The sequence below is a fragment of the Cuculus canorus genome, chromosome Z, assembly GCF_017976375.1.
Source record: "Cuculus canorus isolate bCucCan1 chromosome Z, bCucCan1.pri, whole genome shotgun sequence".
NCBI lineage: Eukaryota > Metazoa > Chordata > Aves > Cuculiformes > Cuculidae > Cuculus > Cuculus canorus.
In genome coordinates this window covers 67733742-67758161 of record NC_071441.1, presented here as the reverse complement: position 1 = coordinate 67758161, position 24420 = coordinate 67733742, and the positions used below count along the sequence as shown (strand labels likewise).

General features: G+C 42.3%; 1 protein-coding gene across 4 annotated transcripts in view; it reads left to right on the top strand.

The window, feature by feature from the left end:
* The first annotated feature begins 8422 nt into the window (after positions 1–8422).
* LOC104056580 (phospholipid-transporting ATPase FetA) overlaps positions 8423–24420 on the top strand; it is an 86257-nt gene continuing 70259 nt past the window's right edge. Inside the window, exons 1-2 of one of the 4 annotated variants that reach the window (XM_054053965.1) lie at positions 8434–8696; positions 13683–13761. The gene's annotated coding sequence lies outside the window, so the exon portion shown is untranslated. Of the gene's footprint in view, positions 8697–13682; positions 13762–21061; positions 21247–21402; positions 21738–24420 lie in introns of those variants that run through there. The other 3 variants (XM_054053964.1, XM_054053963.1, XM_009557841.2) reach the window with 3 other exon arrangements.

Genomic DNA, 24420 nt, shown 5'->3' with positions numbered 1-24420 from the left:
ACAGTTTGTATTTCACACTCCGTGCCCTCCAAGGAAAACTAATGCCTCTCATGAGTGTATTTCTCCCTGGATATGGTTTGTAGAAGTTCAGTGTGGGGTCTGTCCCAAGAAACATCACATCTTCTAGGGCTGATGACTTCCCGAGGCAGTGGAAAGGGAAACTGGAGTGGTAAATAGAAAACAACTTTCCTCTCTCCTTTGAAGTCTCACAGATGCAGTGCTGAAGCCAGCCCTCTTGGAAAGCACAGAGGCTCACTGGGTTGTAAATTCAAGTATGCTGGAGCTCCTTCAGAAATCACTTCCAAATTTTGTGAACAGAGTTATGAGAGATCAAAGCCTTAGGTAAGTAGGACACCTATTATACTGAGCCTTTATCTTTTCTTAAGAGGAGATGGGAGATAGCAGGAAGTCTGATGATTTTGCAAAGCTAAACCAAAAATTTATTACATTAGCTGGGGGATATCACAGGCATCTTTACAGCAGTTTTGAATTTGCATCTCTCAACATCTGATGTCCCCAGTGTGCAAGAAATGTACTCAGGCACTCCAAAAACATGTCAAAAAAAGGGGAAATGATGCTAACAAGATAGCATCCTTGTTTAACTTATTCTCCTGTGAATTTAAACTGTACTTCAGGGTGTCATTGTTGAAATTATTTGTTTTGTTCTTATTTGTTGGATGTCTCTTTTCAAAAGCCTGAGCATTATTGCTGGGGAAAACACGGTTTTGGATATGTCTGTGATGTCACCTTAACTCAAACCATTCCTGGAGTAGAGTAGTAACTATTCATGTGCTCAGAAGAACACAGGAAAGTGTGAAAAATTCTAGAATTATATAAAACCTGCCTGCTTTTTCCTCCTCAAAACTATTCTAGAGTCTCAGAAGCCTCAAGCACCTCTTGGGATACAGCAAAAAATGAACAGACAAAATCTAGGTAAGATTTACAGTAATGCAAGTCTGGGTAACAACCCACTGTTCCTGGAGTAAAAGCATGGATTTAAGCCCATGCTGCTACTTGCAGGAGGCAATTGGTGGTTCCTTCACAAACTGACTCCAGTGAAAGCTGTGCTATAAGAAGGAGGTTTCTTTAGGGGAGCAGCTTCTGAGGGTGGAAACTGAATAATCCAAAGCTGCAGAAGGGAACCTTAGATGGGAATTTGATCAGTGGGATGTACTCTTGTCTACTGGATGCTGCAGGTCAGTCTTGGAAAGGGCCTTTGGCACAGACTGCCTAAGGCTACAGTTTAGAGACACCTACCTGGTCTGAAAAATTAAAAAACCCAGGCCAGTCCATAGCTAATGCATAGTATTATGGCTCTGTTTCCGACTTATACTGGGCCATAAAATGGCCCATAATGTCTTATTCAACAAAGGGAAACTGTGTCTTATTTACTCTTCTTCCCCTGTTGCGCTGAGTGAGTATTTTAATGTTTATGCTTTATTAAAAACATGTCAATCGTCATGTTTCTGGAAGTCCTTTCCCAAAATTTCTCCTCTGCTAGAATGAGTATTGGTGTGTCTGAGTCTGCTTTTGTGGAGGATTCAAATTCACTTATGTACCGTATTGCTCTTAATGAACTTTATTGTAATTACTATGACACGTTCAATAGAAGTATTCACAAAATTTTAGAGCTCATTGACTGATTCAAGATGAATAATGCTAGACAGAGGTCAGTGATAATTTGCAACAATATTTTAAACATTTCTAGTCGTGGGAGCTTGTGTGTGTTAAACAACTGTAGATTTACTATATGTTTTGCGATCTTTTACTTGTTTGCACAATTAGGTGCGTGGGGTCAAATTCTAATTCATGGCCCTGTTGTAAGTTCAAAGTCCTATAACATTAATGATGTTAACTATGGACCATGTCAATGATATTAACTTCAGTCATGGAAAACTTGAGCTGAACCTGAGCAGCGAGCTTGCACAAACCTTGAAATACTTGTAACTACATGAGCTCTGAACACAATATTTGTGCCTATCTGAGGGTGTTTCACTTTTGTTGGGGCCAGGTTTTATTCTGTTACTGTTCTATAGATGATATTTTATAAAGAAGTTTCTTCTGCCTTTTAATATTCTTTTATTGCAATTTTTTTCTGCATGTGACTGCTAATAAGATAGTTCAAAGAGCTGAAAATGTTCCCTTTGGTAGTTTAACCATGACTGAACTTCTCCATTTCACCAGAAGCCTCAGAAACTGTCATTTTTAGGTTATGTCACTAGTATTCTAACAAACTGGTGGGAAACTGAGAGCTTCAGCAGCAGCCAAAGGGAAGTAGGTGCATGAATCTTCCTGAAATTCAGTGGAAAGTGGCAGCTACACTATAGCGAATGTTAAAATGGAAACTTTGATCAGAAGCTCTCATGACAGTAGTGGGTTGTAAGGATTACATGGCCATGTGCTGCTTTTAGACTCAGATTGTGACACCTCTTCTTCACTTACACGTCTTATTTTTTTATTTTTCATCTTGGTGCAAGCAGCAGGGAGTCTGTGCAATGAAGGTCTGACATGCCTTAGAGAAAAACACATCAGAACTGAAAATGCCAGGGAGGGCTGTCTGAACCCTAATGAGGAACAACAACCCCATTTCTACACAGTTGTCCCTGCATGGGGTCTTGTGCTATTCCTTCATGTGTTTTGGAGAGAAACACTGTTTATAGTCTTATTATAGGGTGTTTATCATTAAATGCCAGGAAGCATCTGCTGGCACATTTCTCAGCAGGAGACTTCTAAATTCTGCAAGTGAGTTTGGGTAGCTGTTGTGAATGTACATGGGAGTTCCCTCCAGAGAGCTGGATCGTGTCTTTGAAGGCAAGTTAAAGCTGTCTTGTTGCAAATACACTTCATAAAATGGGGTTCTCCATAAACGGTCAAGCTGAATATTCAGCTGAGTGGGCGTTCTCATCTTCCCTCATTTCAGAAATATCCACTCTCTGGTCCATACATAGGTATCACTGGGAGACTTCTTTTGATGTTATTATTATTATGTATGAAGTCACGCTTCCATGAGACACTTGGTTTATCCATAAAAATGTTTTACAAAGTTAGCCTCTGCTAGAGCCTAGTATCACAGTGCGTTGTCCCATGGGCTATGATAACACAAGTCTTCATGAGACCCTGTTTCGAACTCACTTGCTGAAAAGATGTATTAAAAAAAAAAGAAAGAAACAAAGAAAGAAAAATTGGGAGGGAAGGCTGGGAGGGGAAAGAATATAAAACAAAAGCCTGTTGTGTGTCAGGCTCTTGTGTCTGACTTATGTGACAATGACTTCAAGTGGACACAACCAGACCGTCACCAGATTGTTGTCACTGTATTGTGATCATGTGTTTTTATGCCAGAGAGTCAGATGAGGGAACTGATACGATAAATTCAAAGAGATACACATCTTTCCCCCTCTTTTTTTTTTTTTTTTCCAAAGCACCTCTCAGTCTGAGGACAGGGCAAACAGGAGGTTCTGGAAACACATATTCTGCTGAAGCCTACGTCTCATGAAACTGCAGTGATGGTTTGTGGCATAACCATTCTTTTTGCAGGAAAACTTGTACAAAACAGCTCTGAGCTGAGCTGTCCTTAAGTCAAAGTGCCTATTGCTCTTCAGACTCAACTGGTATATGGTCTTAGACATCCAGTTATGCATGACTGACAACCTATATAATGTCCGTGCCCTCCATGGCAGGCTGAGAAAATGAAGTAGGTCGGTCTGTTTTTCAATGTGTTGAGTGAAATCAAGTGGCTGATGGATGCATCCCTCCTTTAGGACTAGTCCTGAGTTAAAGTGGTTTTGTCCTTCTGCTTGGACCTGCAGGAGAGACAAACTCTTACATATTCTGCTTCATTTGTCAGTGTCATGCTAAACTTGCTTTTTCCAGGATGGTTAGTATGCTTACAACTGACAGGATGAGTGTTTATGAGAAATCATGAGAGATCTGACCATGGCCTCCTTCCCAGCACGTTACAGCTATAGGAGGAAGCCACAACATAGCAGGGTATTTATAAAGCAGGAACTGGGGATGAATGAACACCCTCAGTAGGTCTGTACAAACAGATTTTGAATTCACGGAGGACAAGAAAAATTGGTTATTGGTCCCACCCCTAATCTAGAAGCTGGAGACACATAGAAGATGGGGGACATTGGTAACGCTCCCCAGTATGTCATATTTTGTAAGGGCAAGCAACTTTTGAAAGAACTTCTCTTGAAGAAATCTTCCGGGAAAGACCTGAGGGAACTTAATGGAAGAGAAAATCATAGAATCATAAAATAGTCTAGGTTGGGAGGGATGCTTAAAGGTAACTTGGTCCAAACTGCCTGCACTGAACACCGATATCTTCAATTGGATCAGCTTGCTTAGAGTCCATCCATCCTGACCTTGAATGTTACAAGGGATGCAGCACCTACAGTCTCTTTGGGCAACTTGTTCCTTCATTGTAAAAAATTTCTTCCTTATATCTAGTCTTAATCTACCTTGCTTTAGTTTAAAACCATTACCACTTGTCACATTGCAACGGGTCTGGCTAAAATGTCTGTCCATATCTTTCTTATAAACCCACTTTAAGTACTGAGAGGCCTCAATAAGTGGCCTTCCACTTTCTCTTCTCCAAGCTGAACAACCCAAACTTTCTCAGCCTCTACTCCTAGGAGAGGTGTTCCATCCCTCTGATAATTTTTGTGGCCCTCCTCTGGATCTGTTTGAGCAGATCCATGTAAGTCCTGTTCTGAGGACTCCAGAGCTTCATGCAGTAGGGTCTCACCACAGCGGAGTAGAGGTGTAGAATCACCTCCCTTGACCTGCTGGTCATGAAGCAGCCAGGATACAGTTGGTCTTTTGAGCTACAAGTGCACATTGCCAGCTCATGTCCAGCTTTTCACCCACTAGTATCCCCGAGTGCTCCTCAGCGTGGAGGAAGAGTCACCACTTGTCACCAATCTTCTTTGGGACATCGAGCTGCTGAGCATTACCCTCTGGATGCAATTTTCCAACCAATTCCCCATCCACTGAACAGTCCACACATCAAATCCATGTATTTCCGATTTAGAGAGAAGCGTGTTGTACTGTGTCAAAGGCCTCACAGAAGGCCAGATAGATGACATCTGTGGGTCTTCCCTTGTCTGCTGATGTAGTCACTCAAGTATCCAAAGGCCACAAGGCTGGTCAGGCAGCACTTAGCCTTGGTGAAGCCATGCTGGCTGTGTTGAATCACCTCCTTCTCCTCTATGCGCCTTAACATACCATGTAGGAGGATCTGTTCCATGATCTTCCCAGGCAAAGAGGTGAGGCTGACAGGTCAGTAGTTGTAAGGGTCCTTCTTTCTACCATTTTAGAAGCGAGGGTAAAGCTTCCTTTTTTCCAGCCTCTGTGGACTTACCTGACTGTCATGTAAGCTGTAAGTAGTTCTTTCAAAATTACTTTCCATTAGGCAGCAGCATGTCTTTCTTTTCCCCTTAAATACTGGATCATTCCTAAACAGTAGCTTTTTATCTCCAAACAAAGGGATTTCTCATGCCACGAAAGCTTTGATCTCAAACTGTACTCCTACTTCCAAATTGTTAGCCATTGTTAATTTGAAGTTATTTTTACACTAGTGAACAACACAGCAAAGACAGGAAAGAATTGTAATTTTGTATATCCTCCAAGACCAACCTCGAATGCTGTGTAAAAGTCTTCTTACCAGCTTACTGACTCATAGCTGTAGTGCTTGGAAGCGAAATGCTAGTGGGAGAGGGTATCATATTACTATTGATATTAAACTAGAAACTTGCACTATTTGGCAACTTTTTCCTGTTTTCTTCTAACAGCAGCATACAGAACTAATACAAGAACTGGAAAATGAACACAAAAAGATTGTTTCTTTTTACCTCACAGAAAGGTGAGTATTCACATTTAAAAAAACCCAACCATTTTCACTAGGAGTTTTGGATAGCTTGTGCCTTTTTTAAGTGAGAGAGACGACGATTCTCACATACTGAGATTTCACTGGTGTGTTTCAAAACACTTTATAGTCCCTGATGACTCCTACTTGGTCTCTTGAGGAAATGAAGAATTATTATTCCCTTCTGTGAGTAAGAAAAAAAAAGAAGTACAACAGCATTAACTGACTCAGAGTCTGTCACAAATGTGATAAGGGATTTCAGTCTCATTTCGGTATTCATCTTTCTACTATCTTTCCTTCTTCAGTTCCACACAACTCTATTCATCATAGCCATGGCCCATTATCTAGTGGTAGAACTTTAAATAACATGATAGATTTTACTGCCACGTCTGCAATCCTATATGCACCACTGAAAGGCAAAGGATGTAGAGAACTGTGGTACGAATGAGTCTGTTTTCATTAGGTAAGGAAAAAGAGCACAATAAAAAAACCCTAAGAGACAAGAAAGTTAAGGAGATGTGAATTAACTTTCAAAAAACCTCCCACTGCAATAATTCATCATATTGTATGGAATGTAAAGAAAATAATTTTGTTTCATGGAATCACAGAATCATGGAATGGTTTGGGTTGGAAAGGACCTTAGAGCCAATCCAGTTCCACCCCTTTGTCATGGGCAGGGACACCTTTCACTGCATCAGGTTGCTCAAAGTCCCATCTAACGTGGCCTTGAACACCTCCAAGAGTATTCTCTGAGCAACCTGTGCCAGTTCTTCCCCGCCCTCACAGTACAATAATTCTTCCTAACACCTAATCTAAATCTTCCCTCTTTTAGCTTAAAACCGTTACTCATCATCCTATCCCTGCACTTCCTGATAAAGTCCCCCTCTCCAGATTTTCTGTAGCCTCCTTTAAATACTGGAACACTGCTAGAAAGCCCAGCTCTCAAGCCTTTCCAGGTCCCTATGGATGGCACCCCTTCTCTCCAGCGTATCCCTCCAGCACATGACCATGCCACATAGCTTGGTGTAGTTGGCAAACTTGCTGTGGGTGCCCTCAATCCCACTGTCCATGTCTCTGACAAAGATGTTAAACAATACCAGCCCCAATACTGACCTCTGCAGAGCATCACTCATCACTGTTTTCCACTTTGACATTGAGCTGTTGACCACCATCCTTTCGGCGCAACCTTCCAGGTACCTCCTTATCTGCCAAGTGGTCCATCTATCATATCTATGTCTCTCCAATTTAGAGAAAAGAATATCATGCAGGACAGCATTGAATGCTTTGGACAAGTCCCTTAGAATATGTCAGTTACTCTTCCCTTATCCACCAGTGCTGTAGCCCCATCATAGAAAGCCACCAAATTTGTTAGGCATGATTTGCCCTTAGTGAAGATGTGTTGGCTGTCATCAATCATCTCCTTATTTTCTATGTGCCTCAGTAGAGTTTCCAGGAGCATGTGCTCCTTGATCTTGCCAGGTGCAGAGGTGAGACTGACCAGCCTGGAGTTCCTCAGGCTTTTCTTCTTTTTTAAAAATCAGAGTTCTGTTTCTCCTTTTCCAGTCAGTGGGAACTTCACCAGACTGCCATGACTTCTCAAATTTGATGGATTGTGGCTCAGCAACTTCATCTACCAGTTCCCTCAGGACCTGTGGATACATCTCATTAGAACCCTTTGACTTGTGCACCTTCAAGTTCCTTAGATTTCTACAGAAAAATACTTTTTTTTAATTTAAACTTGACACTGATTCTGAATTTTTCAGGCATCATTAAACCCAAAAGAATGTGGCAAAAAGTCCTACAGGAGCAAATAAAAATTTGTGAATTAACGCTGGAAATTTGCATTATCGAGTTGTAGGAAAATCTGCATTGTGGGTGTGGCTTGATAAATGCCATTATTTAGATGAAATTTTTAATCTGAAGTTTTCATATCACACCATATCACAGCTGTACTTAAACGATTTCTTTAGATTAGCTCTATCTCTGTTTCAGAATCGTCTTCGTAAACTGTTTTTTTTAGGCTGAAGAGGGCATTGAAAACAATAACTTGGTGTCAAAAGCTGAACCTATGGGTCTTGTTCACACAACCATGGCAGGCAGAATCCTGAATCAGGATCCTTCTGTACTTGATGCCAAAATCACCCCAAATAATTGAATATCCCATGGAAGTCACATGCATTTTGTAAGTCCCTATAAAGTAGGTAATGAAACGTAAGGGAGGTAATGAAATGTCTGACCTTTGAAAAAGAGTATGTTTTGTGTTTGAAATCCTCCAAGTGCTGTCCAGGAAAGTAAATCTGTCGGTTGTCAAAAGTTGAGCACAAGGTCTCATTTGCATCTCTCGCTGCTTCTTTAGCTACAGTAGTGTGTGTCAGCAGGGGTTTAAGGCTGCATTTCTGTTAGATGAAATACAGAGACCTGCCTATGATATATACACCTTTGTACTACCTGATGTCATACCTGAGTCCAACGATCAGTTGCTTTTTATTTACTCAGTGCTACACAGTGCCAGGTTCTAACCACAGCTTCAGGAACTTTGCCTTTTCTCTTGCAGTCCTTATCGAGTACATGAAGCGCATCGAGACATCCTGTAACTTCTGAATCGTGTTCAGTGTGTCCCTGCACGGGCTTACTTCTAGATCCTGGAAAGCATTGTGTTCCCTAGTGAGCTTCACAGCCAAGCTGGGGAGAAGTCTGGTGTGCTCTGCAAAGCAACCACCTAGGGATTTTAGAAGAAGCTGCAGCTTTTTGTACAGTGCTGAAAACAATCCCTTCTGCTTGTCTCAACAAACAGCTTCAGGTAGAAAAGAAGATACAGAACTGGCAGGTAGGATATTTCCTTCATCTTTTCTTGTAGAAGAAAGGGATAAATATTTGTATATGAACCTTGATTTCAGCTATTTTTTTTCTGTGTATTTTCCTCCTTTTGCATACTGGTTTATTTTGCATCTGTACATGTTGGTTCTCAATAACGGGTCTTGTGTTTAAGTTTTCTTTCTGTGGCATCAGCATCACACAAAGGCAGAGTGCCTTGTTTAAAACTTCCTAAGAGAATGCCAAGTTCCTCTTTCTCTGTGTGCTTAAATCAAAAAGGTGCTCAGGCCTCTACCTGCTGATTGCATTTTAATTTAGCTGTAAAGGCATGATACATGGGCATGTCTTGCCTCCATCGCAAAGGGGTTTGCACCTTAACTAACTGTCTCCTGAGGAGACGTGGTGTAGCTCAAACTCGTAGATGAGCCAGTAAATGGGTGCTGTTTTCTGGCCTGTGTGTGCTTAGTGGTAAATGGTCTCACTGCCTTGCTAAAACTCTTGTATAGATATTACAGGTCATTAGGTTTCACTTGGATGTACTTTCACTTAGCATGGCTATTTTCATTTCAATTGACTAGTAAGTGCCACTTACTAGTGGCAAAAAGAGGTGAGGCCAACTCAGGGGTGCCTAAAGATTTCATGAACGTGGAGAACTGATAAGATGAAATGCACCCAAAATATCCTCTACACTACAAAGAAAACCCCTTCCCACCCAAAACCTTGCATATCAGATACACAAAATCTTCCATCCTTCCCCCGTATCTAATACTAGTTTGGCTCTCAACCCAGGAGTAAGACAGTCTAGAATGTATCAAAGAAGGATGTTCAGTGCATGCATTGCGCTTCTCTCTCTTCACAAAAAAAACATGTCTATTCAGGTATCCTAACACAATCAAAGGTCCCATAGAAGCCAGCAGATTTGCTACATGAATCTGTGATGAGAAGTAATATTTTTGTTTTAGCTAAAGTTAACTTGCTGCACTATACTTCTGCAAAGCATAAATTAGTTCAAAAACAGTATTAAAAGGAAAGGTTAAGGCCATATTATTAGTGATTCTTTGTCTTTCAGTATTTTTTGTTTGCAAACCATCAGACCAAAATAACCACAGTTCATAATGCAGAAGTAACCGTTTACTTCCTTTTAAGCAGTTGGTTATTTTTCTTAGTGATAAAAACTCTCTATGGATCTCTATTTAGCCAAATCTGTAACTTAGTGTGCTTCAGCTTTGGTTCTGGTTGCTAGCTTATTCTTGAACTACATATTATTCATTGTTACTGAAAGTCACTATTCCAGGCTTAAGCAAAAAAATAGGTGGAAGGAAGGGAACAGTGAACTAGGCTAATTTGCTGATATTAAAGTAAACCATACTGCTTCCTGGGAGCATGACTTTCTTCAAGCCAGCCTAGAAATCTGCCTACAGTTTCACAAGGACTAGTTCACCACTACTGGACAAGACAGATTTCCAGGGCAAGACCAGCCAGTTGGCTGTCTGCATTAGAAAGCCTGCTCTGAGCTTGCTGGTAATGCACCTTCCACACATTCTGTGTGGCAGTGTTTAGTCTGGACAACCATCCAGCCCCTCACACTCATGGGACCAGTCTATGACCCATAAATGTTTGCGTGTGCTCAGAATTGGCCCCCAGAGGAGCAGGAGTAGGTTCTTGCACACGCATAAACTGATAAGGAAAAGCCACCTGAGTCCCCAAGACTTATACAGCAGGGAAGTACAAAGAGGTGAGTTCTACTCCACTGTATGTATATATTTAAAACTGAATTTCACATCTCAAAGGTTTAATTACACACTTTTATGAGTGCTTCAATTGCCACGCTTCAAGAAGGAGCTCTGAAAAGAGGAAACACAGATAGATCACAGTTCATTAAAGACTTTGCTTTTTCCTCATATGATAAAAAGCAGTAGCTTAGCCTGAGGGTTGGGCAATACTGTGGTGGAGCCAAGGTCAAAGCTGTGTGCGTGCTCTGTAGACAGGACTGATAACTATGATCGGTAGACAAGCAAGATTCCTTTCCCTTTTCCCTGACTCATGCCACGGGCCTGCGTAGCACCCTGCCTGTCTCCTTAGTTTATTCGGTGTTATGCCTTCATCCATTGCTTCCTTCCTCCTCCATTGCTCATGCAATCCTGAGTTTAGTGGGACTTGCAGCCTCTGTTGGCTGCAATTTCAGTGGCAATCTGGATTACCTGCTAGTTTAACATTAAGACCTTCGTTTTCCTTCCCTTGCCCTTTGATAAGAGCTGTTTGTGTGCAATTTACACTGTTGCCATTGGGAATGTTGCCAATGCTTCCCCCACCTGCCATTTCGCTTCTTGGACAAACAGGATTTAATTTACTTTTCCATGCTAAATCTACAGCTTTGGCTTTACAACACTATAAAAGATATTGATACAGGTGCGAGTGGAGTGAGAACAATGGTTTAGCTTAATTTATGCTTGGTTGCAACAGTGTGCTGTCTTGCATTACAACTAGGATGACTTTCCCTTCTGCTCTCTTCTAAACTCCCTCATCTCTGGTGCAGTGTCGTGGGAGAAACATTCTTTATTTCGTGGTGTTTCTTTCCAAGGGCTCTGACTCTGCACCAGTATGGGATGGCTGGAGTGGCAACCAGCTCACACATCTCTTGAAGTCTGTTCCCACACAAGAAAGCCATCCAAACAAATGGGTATTTCCTCCTGAGTTCCTGTACTTTGTAGGAATTCTCATGTGAGAGTAAATTGAAATGAATTGTGATTTATTTTTATTTGTGAGGCTGTAAACAACGACTACTCTGAGTAACATTTTCTTCAGCTGTGTCTTCTGCAAGACCAAACAATGCCTCAGATGCCTATGTTAGACTTCTCAGATACCTTACAGGAACTCCCAGGCTCCGCTGGCAGCAAATACAGACATCTATCTACACGTAAGCATGTCAAACTCACTGGTTTCCAGTGCCTTTCATTATACCCATCAAGTGATGATTTTCACTTTCAGTTTAGGTCTGACTCTAGGGTTATTTCATTTCACCTCGATGTGATCCTAAGTTTTCTTTTGTTCACGTGTGAATCCTTTGCCTTCTGCCACTTGGCCTTCACAGCTCTCCAAGTACCTTTATTCTTCCATTGAATCTTCTCCTTTAAGAGACTCTGGGGAGGTCCCTTCTTGTTTCTTTAACAAACAGCTGACTAGAAACATGAACTAAAAATAGACAAACCTGACAAAAATTGTAGAACGCTTGCAAGATGAAAGTAGCTTCTAAGAAATCGTTTATTCAAAAAATTTCCCGCACACCAGACATTGATTAATGAGGCAATACAAATGTTAGTCTATTCAAATTTTATTCCTTACTGGCATGATTGCCTCGTCTCACAAATATTTTTGGAAGTCTCAAGGTACACACTTGCTACCCACAATTTTGCTGTCTGCCAGAGAGGTTTTCCAACTACAGCTAGTTCCCAGACATTCCTTTGGCTCTGTCTGCTTGTCGGAGAACATCATTCCCTGGATTATCACCACAGTTTACCTTCTGGCCAATCCTTGTTGCAAAGCTGTGCTGCATGTGGGCTGGCTGGGCTAACGTGTACTTTTCTTTATTTGGTTTACAAACAAAATTACTTCTCAGCAGTTTTCCTGGAGTAGTGCAAATATTCTGTTGAGCTATTCTCAAATATGCTTCACAAACTCACTTGGGACTCTGCCTCTGCCTAACTCCTTTGAGTTTTATGCTACATTTTCTACTATGGCCAAAATAGCAATCTGATTGCAGGAAAAAATTCATGTCCGTGCTTTTCTGGGCAGACACAACCTGTTCAGAAAGTGGCATTCAAAGAAACACTTAAGCCTCTGTCTGAACTGTTTACATCTCTGTACCACTCTCGCCCCCAAAGCTAATCCAGTCTTGCTTTTTCTAAGAGAATTTGTGGCTATGATTAACTGACACAAGGCATTTATTCTTTTCTGATTACAACACTGTTGCAAAAGTCTTTAGGAATTACATATGTCTTCTAGTACTTTGCTTAATTTTGGAGAACTTGACCAGATACTAACGGTCCTTATGAGATGTCTCTTCTTCACCCAGGCCTTGCCTACACTAGCTATGAAATTAGTCTAAGCAGATACATGGGCAGATGTACGCTTCAGGTACTGGCAGCCTAACACAGAGTTTTTTGTTGGTTGCCAAGGTTCAAGGTTGTAAGAAAGTTAAAAACACAGATTTGGAAATAAATGAACATGGCACAAAAAGAAGACAAAATAACAAAACACACCCTTGAAAATTAGACTCAAGAGTACAGTTTCTCATTGGCTGTGCTGAGCCTCATGTAGCTTCCACCTCTTTCTGTTATTTTAAGTTGGGATGTCTTGCTATTATCTGGAGATTATCTATCTCCCTTGGGGGGGAGGAGGCACCAAAAATGGTTGACCTTTTATTTCTGTGACGCACCAAGCTAAAGGCCCATGAGTTTTTTGGGGTTTTTTTACTTCCTTGTTAAGAAAACTCCTTTTTATTTCTCCTGACTAGGCATTTGGTGTCACACAGTACTGCTGAAACCTGACTTAATTCCCTTTCGTCTCTCAGAGCCTTTGATTAAGTTTTCTGTTGTGTGCCTTCATTAGCACATTCCCAGCTCCCGGCTGTATGTCATTGCTGTGGAGGTACACTGGTAAAACCTTGATCACTCTATCAGAAACAGCAAACACTGCCTCTTCTTAGAAAGCCCACAACTGATTTTACCCTATAAACATCACATGAAAACCAAACAGGACATGAGAACTTGTAACACTGGGAATATGATGTTTAATTTAAATACTCGCATCATTTCCCATATATCACCTTGATTTTATAAGGAGCTTCTGTGGTGCTGCATCACACGCTACCAGCAGAAGTGGCAACAATTTACCTCAAATAGGAACCATATCCCCAGTATCTTTGTGGCTGTGTGCGCTGCAGTGCTCTCAGTCTTGCATTTCTCACTGACTTAGCTGCTGCTGCCTTCTACCCTACCAGGATCTTCTAAATTGTTGGGAGAAGAACGTGACCTCCTTAAATCTGCCATCAGATGCTGAATGCCCTGTGCACCTATCAGGTAATCCCTCTTTTTCATGTGGCTGCAGAGGGATATATGTGCATAACTTCAATTTCACAGGAATTTACCATTTCATAAAATCATAGTATCAGAATGGTTTGGGTTGGAATGGACCCTAAAGATCATCCAGTTCCATCCCCTTGTCATGGGGAGGGACACTTCCCACCAGACCACAGTGCTCATGGACCCCATCTAACCTGGCCTTGAACACCTCCAGGGATGGGGTATCCATGACTTCTCAGACCAATATTTTCCAGCACCTTACTACCTCACAGTACAAAATTTCTTCATTATATCTAGTCTAAATCTCCCCTCTTTCAGCTTTAAACTGTTACCCATCATCCTATCCTTGTGCTTTCTGATAAAGAGCCCCTCTCCGGCTTTCCTGTATCCCTTTTCAGTACTGGGAGGATGCTATGAGGTCTCCCCAGAGCCTTCCCTTCTCCAGGCTGAACAACCTCTAGGCTGTGCTTATATGGGTGGTGCTCCAGCCCTTGAATCATCTTCCTGCCCCTGCTTTGGACTCACTCTAACAGATCTATGTCCTTCCTGTGCTGAGGACTCCAGAAGTGAATGCAGGGCTCCCGGTGAGGTGACAGGAGAGTAGAGTAGAGTAGAGTAGAGTAGGGTAGAGTAGAGTAGAGTAGAGTAGAGTAGAGTAGAGTAGAGTAGAGTAGAGGGACACAATCCCCTTATTTGACCTGCTTCTCACACTACTTCTGATGCAGCCCAGGATACGGCTGGCTTTCTGGACTGCAAGTACACCTTGCTGGATCACATTGAGCCTCTCATCGACCAGCACTTCCAAGTCTTTCTCTTCAGGGCTACTCTCAACCTAGTCACCATCCAACCTGTAATTGTGTTTGGGATTGCCCTGACCCAGGTGCAGGACCTTGCATTTGGCCTTGTTAAATGTCCGACTTCCCTTGTGCACAGAGATGGGAATAATACAGGTCATTGTTCTCAACCCTGTGAGGAATGTGCCTTTCTGTTAAACACCTGGAGAACAGATAAAGGAACAACCTTACATAAAATAAACTTGGACTGAATAAAAGCAGAGGCTGCCAGTGCCAGACCTAAAAACGTGCCTGTGCCGTGGCACACGTGTTGGTACAGACATGGTTATACACAGCTTATTTACTGCCAAAGGGATGCTGCAATTGAAGTGCAAACTGTTGATAAAAATGTCATGCAGTTTCCTTAGGGAAATCTCCAGGAAATTAAATGGCTTTGTGCATATTTATGCTATGCCGTATTAGTGCAGACATCTTCAGTTTTTGGTTAATTAGCTAAATTTGATGTTTCATAAGGGAGCCGAGTTCTCTCTTCTTGATACACTAGATTCCCTGGGCCTTGTTTTGTAAGACAGCGACTTTTTCCTGACTCCATCCTGACCATGCTCCTTTGCTGTTAGCTGAAGGTTTCTTTTTCCTTGTTAGAGTTCACAGAACTTGAGTTACTACAGTTCAAGAATTTCGTGAGTCCCAGCCGTGACAATAATACACTCCTATGTGCTCCTGTCTCATTTTGAGACCATGCCCAAATGTACAGAGATGCTGGTGCTGCTGCATAGCTGAAGAGCAAATATCAGATATCCCTGACCCCTCTGAAGTGGACATCTTATCACCGCATAGCCAGCAAAAGCTATAATAAAATTACAAGGACTTAATGCAGGAAACAGTACTATAAGATATACAAGAAGATCATTGATACTAGAAAGAATTCCATGGAAGGCAGAAAGTTGTTTCTGTATTTTTCCCGGCAGGATAGATGTAATTGTAACCTGGAAAAGAGACAATACATATAGACGATTTACATGGTGCATTTAATTGGCAATGATGGTTAATGTGTTTATGAGCATAATGGATGCAACATTGTATTTAAAGGACTCCTCTCAGAATGCCACTGAGTTATTTATATGAAGGATAGTTGACTGACTGAGTAATATATAATGCTCACCATGAAAGAATGAAAGAAATAAATCTGAGACTTTTTCAGGGATGCTGTAGGGGGTGCAGAAGTGATCTGATTCCTGCAGATCCAGGTCCCCTTCACACGTACTTCATGCAGAAAATATGAAAGTGGCAATGGGGGACAAGGCTGCGCTGCAGAAGTGTGAAACAGCCTGTCCAGTGTGGTGAACGTTGTTCCGCTGTATTTCTTGTTATTAGCATCTGGAAAACTGAAGGGGAGATCCACCACAGCCCTGTCCTCCTTTGTCTGCTCTGCTCTCCTAGTAGCAGGTATCTTAGGCACTGGTGCTTGCACTGCCAAGGCAAAGGAGTTTACAGAGAGAGGAGCTAAGCACAACCACTACCAGAACATCTCTGGGAGGCTATCAGAGACTAAACATCGTATAGCCATTATACAGCCCTTGGGGTGGTGTTATACTGTGCCAAAAGAGCTGTTTCTCCCATGAGTGCTGCTTGTTTTTCCCATAAGCACAGCTTGTGGGAAGAATCTGTAAAATGCTGAAGCTTTTTGTTGGCTCTGCATGGGTTGGATCTCCACTGTGTGTTCAGTCATGGGATCCCACCGAGGGGTATCCTAATTCCTCAGTGGTATGAGCTGTGGGTTTTTATGTGTATCTAAGCAGTGTGCATATGGCAGTGTTTGAAGTGTCACCAGATACAGCATGTGTGTTTGTGGCAGCTACTGCCTTGCAAATAACAGGAGGAGGTCTTGTGTAATACCTGTGTTACAAAGGGTGCTTTAATCGGAGGCTCTAACAAGCTGGGCTGATGCTTTGCCCTCAGCTATTGATTTCTCTCCTCATGTAGGCATGATTAGCTTTTAATGAGCCCTCCCAAGCATCCCTCTGAGATTACACTTTGTTCACTGAGGATGATTAGGAAATATGTGCTAAAAGCGATGTGGACATATCTGGGGTTTTCTGCAGCAGCTGATTAATCCTTATGTTTTCCCTGTGCAGTTGGGCATGTGCAGTAACATAGGCAAATGAACAGGCACAAATTTATAGTTGAAGAATGTAATCCTGAAACAGGTGGATCTCCAGCAGCTTTCACTGATTGATGTGTCCATCAAATCACCTAATTTTGCACCAAGCATTTCAGGTACCTAAGAGATTTCTCCCTTTGCAACAACCCCTTCCCTACCAGGGCAATGACATGAAGGAGTTCTCTCATACAAGATCCCAAATTTGCTGGGAACTAAACCTCAGAGACCAGATGATTTGGGGCCTCACACCCTGCACAACTAAACTTAGCTTTATCTCCCCTTCAGTGTCACCTGTGCAGCTGGACTCAGATGAACGCTCTTGACCAAAAGGTTTTTGGCTTTGCTATGGGCTGCAAGAGGGCAACCAAGAGAGACTACACTAATTTCTGTTCTAAAATATCAGGAGGATTTGCATTTGCAGGAGTTGGTGCCAGGGATGAGATCCATAGTCACCAGAGCAAGTTGTTGCTTTCCTTCTAAAGGCAAGAGGCTTCCGTTTTGTGGATTTCTTATGATTTGCCCCAGCTGATCATGGTTTGCTAGAGGCCTGGAGTACTAGGCAAGGGGCTCTGCTGGAGAAAGTGAATTTCTAGCCAGGCACCCTTCCTTCCACGCTGTAGGTAAGTGGCACTCCACTGAATCCTGATCAGTATGAGTCACGTTATTCTGCACACACCCACCGAAACTGTTTTCTGACCATTTCCAGTTGGCATGTGCCTTACAGCACCATGTCATCTCCCAGCTCCTGGAGTAACTGGTGAGGCATGGGAATACTTCTGTATGTACCCACAGTTGCCAAAGCTGCACACAGTAAGCTGGATGCACATCAATAGGAATCCAGATCATCCTTTCAAATTGAGTTACCTTGGATTTCTATCGATTTTGCAGAACTTTTATAGGTTCTTTGGAGGAGCACTTAAAAATGTGGCTGAATAGCTCCCAAGATGCATGAACAGCCCTAAAGCAACTGGGCACTTTGTGACATTGCCTTAATGGGCCTATTTAATTCTCCTGCTACAGTGTGGTCATGATCACAGGAACGTAGGATTTCTTTTTCCCTTCATCTGCAGCATCATGGTGTGCTTTCTGCTGCCAGATGAACAGTTTCACCTGTCAAAACCTCCCCTGGGATCAAGGCAATCAACAGTACAATTCATCTTTGACAATATATTTGATGACCTTTTGTCTTTTGGTGTTCACTTTACGACTCTGCTGGTGTTCCTGAATGATGGTAACCTGCAAATTGGATGTTCTGTGGTTCTTCCTACACTGAATTTTTTAAATGCTCTCTGATGTTCAAGGAGTGGGCATTAATGTCTCAATTTGGTCCTTTCAGTCTTGTATTTATTATGCATCCTACACGGACTTTCAACAGCAAGAGGATGGAAAAAGTCTCTCATAGCAAGGGAACTTGGGACAAGATGCACATCCAACTCCTGTTAGGAGTTATGGGTGCTCATAATAACAGATATGCCAGTGGTCTCCAGGGCTCCTTATCCTTCCCCTCAGCAGCCAGTGTTAGTCAGGAAAGGGGAGCAAATATGGGATAAGGAAAGCACAGGTTGTGGGAGGTGATTTGGTCATCTAAGGCTGATCTTTAGGAGTTTATGAGGAAACCTTTCACCGTGTATAAAGGCTTTTCTGGAGTTGTGACTCCCATGGTGAGTATGAGCAAACTGCCTGTCTTGTTTTGTCCTCATCTTGGAGATGAGGCTGTTTGAGTGGAAACAATGCCTGGACATTGCACCAAATCTGGGTGTGGTGGGAGCCCACCTTGGCTCAATCAGCCACAGGTGTTTCTTTGCAGTGTGAGGTACCAACCGTGGAGGAGCAGGTCAAGCTTCAAACGTTGCAGTTCAGGAGTTGCAGATTGGAGTAACAAGATAGTGAGGAAAAGCAAAGGTCATCAGTGCTCCTTTTGGAGGAAGTTTGAGAAAGCATGTAGGTTGACAGTAATTTTGAAAATAGCATTGACATAGGGAAGGTTTCTTGCAAAGACTGGTATTCAGTTTAAGTCTGCACTGTGGGATGCTACAGAGTGTGTTTCTCCTGTCCTCTAGTTACCCTCACCAGTTACTTGGGCATGGCATATTAAGTTGTTTGAAGCCTTACTAGCACACCAGGCATGTTTGGGTCTTGTGTGCTCCAGAGAGGGTCCTCTGCTTCCCCAGTTTTCTGTTTGGTTAGAGAGCAAATCTGATCTGGAGGGTGGGCTGACAGCATCCCTTAAACACCCATGTCAGTAAGTCCTCAGTTTAGCATCTAATCATGGTTGAAATCTAGAACAGTCTAAACGACTGGAAGTCATTCTCCCAGATACAATCTCAGGAAAAAGTCTTAATGGCATGAATTTAAATCCACCCCACCCTAAGATAGTCCCCAATGACTAGTGGCCATTTGGGAAAGTGAAGGATTCAAAGGCGAAGTGGGGTTTGGTGGTAGATGCCTGGCCATTTAAACAGCTCATTGACTGGAAAGGCAGCAGGCTGAACTACTTGTTCTCACAATTATTGGTTACAGCAAACTGGCAGCTGCCTTGCTGCAAGTGGTCAGCTTAATATTCTCCCAAACCTTACTGAGTGTGGTGGGAGCTAAAACACTCAACATACACATACTCTCCTCATACGGGCACTAAAACTTGCAGAGGAGGAAGTGAATTATGTGAATATTGGAAAGATGCTACCGAGAGAACAAAGTGCAAGGCAAGGACAAGAGACCTCAGAGCTGAGTTCACGACACTGAGTCACTCCTGCTCTTCTGAGTGCTTCCATGTGTGCTGAACTTCCCTGAGGAAAAAAAGTCATTGACAATGTATGCGAGGTGGATTTCTGTGCCGAGAAAAATAATCAAGAAAACAGCCTACCAAATTTTTAGCTGTCTTAAATTCTAAATAGGCCTGAAAGGCAGCTAATATTACGGTTGGATCCACTCTCATGTCAAGTGGAGATGAACATAACTCTAGGAAGGAAGAAATTATGGCTGAGGTCAAAGTGGTTACAAGCAAGTATAAAGACAACAGCAAAGAAAGTGGGAGTCATGTGGAGTTAGTCGCCATTAGCTAACATATTAAAATGGGGTAAAAAAGCAGAAGAAAGTTCTAGGAAGGAGACAAACTTCAGAATGAAGCAAGAACAAAGGGTTCTCTAAATATGTAGAAGGACAGAAAATAATCTAGATCCTTGTACTTTTGGTTGCAGAGAAAAATGCAATACTTCTGTCCGTTGCTGTTGGGACAGGGCATGGGTGATGAGAACATTAGAAATGCCTAGTGCAGGTGAAATTCTTTCTCAAGCTAGATGCTTTTCAGTTCAAAATCATCTGAAAATTACCTGCATTTTGAGGAGTTCAGTTCTACACGGAATGTCTCTTGTTGGCTATTTATGTGGCTCCTTTGCATTGGAATTAGAAACCCAGTTCAATGGGTACCTCAAGTAGATGTAGCTTGGAAGAACAATGATGGAGTAACTGAAAAGAGGCGCAAACTTTTGTTCTTCCTTCAGAAACTGCTTATGGTTCTATGGAGTCCTGTTCATTGCCAGTCTGCACTTCAACCTTCATCACTACTGGAGTACTGTCATTGCAGCATCTGGAATCTGCCATAGCTTTTCTCTTGACAAGACTTCAGAAATTTCACCTTCCAGAAAATACTCTTTGGCAAAGCTCTGGCTCTCATGTTACTATAATTAATCAACTGATGAATGCATTCAAGTGTTTGTGAGTAGGTTTGAATTTCCTTCTAACAGTGTTCATAAAAATCCAAAGTGAAAACACAGATAAAGGGAAAAAATAAGAGATACATACAGAAATCTATTATGTTAAACTTTCTCTCACTGCTTGCTATCAATAGGCATGTTTCTAGCAGGCATTACTGTCAATGCAACTTAGGGAAAGAATTTGATGATCTTGGAATAATGGTAATTCACAGGTACAGGGAAGAAGAAAGGTGGATTAAAGCTGGAGTTGGCCTAGTTTTAGTCTTCTTGTCTACCTGGTAGGCACAATGCCGGAGGACTGGCACCATAGGAGGGTACCTTATTGTGAAAAGTCCCGTAATTTGGGAAAAAAGTGAATGTGTGATTTGTTAAAGGTTGAGAACAAGTGGGAAGGGCAGAAGGCTCATGAGAGCTTATGGACTTTCAGTGAGCAGCATCCCCTTGACAGCAGGTGGGTGTCCCAGAGGCCAAGAGAAGGTCATGCTCTCAAGAATGAGCAACCCCTGGAGTTTTGGCACCAAAGCAATCCTCCAGATCGCTGGAGGAAGCTCTGTGGTTGGGTTATGCAATTGTGCTCTGTGAAGTTTTTCTCTGCAGTGTTTTTGCTTTTCTCAACTGTTGGAAAGTGGGGGAGGTGGAGGCTTGGGATCAGTTGGTAGGATATTTCTCTGGCTCCAGCATTACGGACGCAGAGAGAGGGGCTGCTGCTGGAAAAGTGATGCCTCACCAAGTTCATCCTTTTTTAAAGCAATTCGATATATTGGACTCTCATATTCCCTCAGTTTCCTTTTGAAAGCTTCCACGTCGGCAGGAGGTAGGTAAGGCGAGCAGCAATTACCTCTGGAACTAATTGGGGTGCCCCAACCCTAGGTGGTCTGCTTTTCTGCTTTACTATTTTAAAGCCTGTTGTGCCGAAGCATTTTATTTTTAAGGGAGCTACTACACGCTCCATATCTACAGGAAACAGAATTTAGAAAAAAAAAAAAAAAGGGAAGAATTTGGCCAGGAGCCAAGCTCAGTGAGTGGAGCAGAAGTAGGAAACTTGGAGTAAGTTTAGTTACCAGGACATTGCATGGCAGAGCAGGTCGGCGGTGGATTTTAAGGGGTTTGGAGAGGAGCACGCGATGCCCGTCTCACAGCACGAAGAAGCTCTGCTTTCTTAGGTGAATGTCCTGGTGCCACGACTACGAGTGAAGCTGTTGGTCTTGGGAGGGGATAAAGCTGCGTGTAAATGAGAAGACAGGAGTGTACCCGAGTGCTATGGAGGACAGCAACTTTGTTGCTGTGACTTACAAGCTTTCAAGGGTAAGATTTAAAGCTTTCCTTCCCCTTGTTTGTTTCATTCGACAGGGTTTTTTTTGGGGGGGAGCAGAAAACTTGCATTTTTTTTTCAGACCTGAGAGCTTTTGCGAAGGTTAATCAAAGCACTCGGGGTTCAGCTTTTTCTGCGGGCGAGCTGATAGACTTCTGGGTGGAGTGAGCTGAGCTGTGCATGATTTCAAGCAGCAGCAGCCACACGGGGAAGCTGCTATTGTTCGCATTGTTTCAAGGGAGCAGACTGCAGCCGGAATTTCTGTTAGGGAACTCTCTCTGCCTCAGCTGTTGATCGGTAACTTGAGCATTGCAACTAACTTACCCAAAGGAACCGAATGCAAATTTTTTACTGTCATTCTGGTGTCAGTTTAAAGAGTGTTTTAATGAAGACAGATGGAGGATATTGGATCATTACTTTAAAATGTGGCAGATAACAGACTGAGTCTGTTTCCCAGCAATTATACCTAATTGCATTGGCACATATGAGTGTAGGGGGTAGGAGCACACAGTTTCATGGGTTTCTGTATGTATAGCTTGGAACAGCACCAAAAAATAGCTAGAGGGCTGGCTCAGCTCGTCCAGGATGTCTCTCCGGTAGTTTAAAAAGCTGAGGAAGTTTTAGGCATACTTTCAAACTCTTTGCACTGAGCTAGTAGATTTAAACCGGAGTCATCGCCCTTTTTGTAAACCCTGATGCCAAGAGTAACCATTTATAGCTTCTTAAACTTTCTCCAGGTTAAATTCAGGCAAATCTCATTTCAGCCCCAAAATATTGTTGTTCTGGGATTAAAAACACCCATTTCAGCTGTCCGTCCTGCACCTGAATTTCTGTGTTTCCCACATGCAAAGCAGCTAGTTGTATAACACGCTACTCTGTTTTGTTCTTGAGGGATTCAAACATAAGAAGGTATAAGAAGTGATGGAGGAATACAAAGGCTAATGTTTTCCAATGTTAAAAGATTATTACTGCTAATTATTTCTAATGGCTGAAATTTTTGTGTTTGCTTTCGATAGAGTAAAGCAAGTATTTCATTCTCTTTGGAATGAAAATTAGAATAATTTGACTGAAATGGTTAATAGAGCAGAAGTTTTAAAGGATCCCTTTCCAATATGCCTTTGAGTGGCACATTACAGTGTCAGTCCATGCCAGGTGTGCCCAGCCTGTACATTGCTCTTGCCAGAGCCTTAGCAAACTTTGTGCTGACTCTGATATCCTCTGCCACACCTGAGAGTGAACATATCTCTCCCATTTTAGCACCTGACCTGTGCACCCCCTTAGCATATGTGCAACTAAGGCGTGGAGAAAAAAAGGGATTTTGAGGACCTAATGTATTTTTTTAATAAAAAAATGGTTTCCCGCTTTTGCCTCCAAACCTCATTTAAAGTGATACGTGTTCAAAATCTGGGGACTTAGATTTGGTTCATTTTGTGGTATTTAACAACATTACTCTACCAAGAGCAGAGTGCTCTACCAAGAACACAAGGCAGCACAGGCAATCTGGAACCCTGTTGTTCACAACGCCCGGTGCTTGGGATCTTTCTCATACACTGAGCTGTTGGTTGGATATCTAGTACTGCAGCATGAAAAAAAAAATTCTAACACGTGGATATTTGTCGGTCTTACATCAGCTGAATATAGATTAGAAAACCCAGCTCATGAATGTTTCTCACATGTAGAAACTGACCTGACATACAAAACTGGTGAGCGAAGGCATGGCATGACTTTTGAATTTTTACCTGGAAAGAGCTATTTTAGGGTTTTAGACTGTATACATACCGCACTAAGTTTAGTGGCAAAAATGACTGGAGAAATCTCGTTTTCCTGTCTCATTCCCTTGGACTCTGGGTGCTTGTTTCTAAGATTATAGCACTATTTGCTTGCCCTTCAGCTCTACTACAACCATTGCATGGGCAGGAATTTTGGTGTGTACTGAACTACACCCCATGATCTGTATTAAAATAACCCTCCCAAAAATGATTATGTTTAACATGGATCACTTAACAGAATCTGAGAACAAGGTGATGGTAACAGAAGCTATTTTCTCATCCATATTTAGCATTGAATCTGTTGTGTTGTGTAGCTACATCCAAAGGAATGGGGACGAGAAACTAGCCATGTTTTCCATCTCCAACATCTGCTCTGTATTCATATGAATTTTGCCATGTCTTTTCTCATTTTTCTGCTCATTGCTGTGGTGGTGGGAAGTGCCTCCCTCCACCTTCAGTTTGCAGTACAGACCTTAGTGAGCCATGGTTTTGGATTAAGATGTAGCCTTTGCAAATTCCACATGCCGAAGTTCATTGCAACCTGCCCCTCTCACAGGACAAGCTTTGCAATTGTTTTCTTAAGCCAAGTGGGGCTCTTATCTTTCTTAAATAAGGCAGATCTTGGTTTGCAAGAATACATCCTTTCCCTATTCCAGATCGGTCAAAGTAGCTTCTTGCTGCGGATATTAAAGATCTCAGAGCCCATGATTAAACTGTCAGTAGCCATGAAGCAGGTGGATTGTCTTTGCAGAAGCGTGAACCATAGCTGTATAGCTCATAGAGCACTGTAAAAAGCCTCCTATAGTGAGAAGGGGGGACTTATTCATATCTAATGCCCCAACATGCACTTGGGGCACAACAACCCTATGCAGCGCTACAGACTGGGGGAAGAATGGCTGGAGAGCTG